At 42.2% G+C, this 666-nt stretch overlaps 1 protein-coding gene across 1 annotated transcript in view; it reads right to left on the bottom strand.

The window, feature by feature from the left end:
* Positions 1-666, bottom strand: part of LARGE (like-glycosyltransferase) — a 619,028-nt gene that overhangs the window by 576,003 nt on the left and 42,359 nt on the right. The window lies entirely within an intron of this gene.

The raw sequence follows: 666 nt of genomic DNA, 5'->3' as shown, positions 1-666 counted from the left end.
CTGGTATTCCCGTCTCTTTCAGAATTTTCCACAGTTTATTGTCATCCACACAGTCAAAGGCTTTGGCATAGTCAATAAAGCAGAAATAGATGTTTTTCTGGAGCTCTCTTGCTTTTTCGATGATCCAGCGGATGTTGGCCATTTGATCTCTGGTTCCTCTGCCTTTTCTAAAACCAGCTTGAACATCAGGAAGTTCATGGTTCACATATTGCTGAAGCCTGGCTTGGAGAATTTTGAGCATTACTTTACTAGCGTGTGAGATGAGTGCAATCGCGCAGGAGTTTGAGCATTCTTTGGCATTGCCTTTCTTTGGGATTGGAATGAAAACTGACCTTTTCCAGTCCTGTAGCCACTGCTGAGTTTTCCAAATTTGCTGGCATATTGAGTGCAGCGCTTTCACAGCATCATCTTTCAGGATTTGGAACAGCTCAACTGGAATTCCATCACCTCCACTAGCTTTGTTCATAGTGATGCTTTCTAAGGCCCACTTGACTTCACATTCCAGGATGTCTGGCTCTAGGTCAGTGATCTCACCATCGTGATTATCTGGGTTGTGAAGATCTTTTTGTACAATTCTTATGTGTATTCTTGCAATCTCTTCTTAATATCTTCTGCTTCTGTTAGGTCCATACCATTTCTGTCCTTTATTGAGCTCATCTTTGCATG

The sequence above is a fragment of the Bison bison genome, unplaced genomic scaffold (assembly GCF_000754665.1).
Source record: "Bison bison bison isolate TAMUID 2011002044 unplaced genomic scaffold, Bison_UMD1.0 scf7180017864327, whole genome shotgun sequence".
Lineage (NCBI taxonomy): Eukaryota > Metazoa > Chordata > Mammalia > Artiodactyla > Bovidae > Bison > Bison bison.
This window is presented reverse-complemented; position numbering and strand designations above follow the sequence as displayed.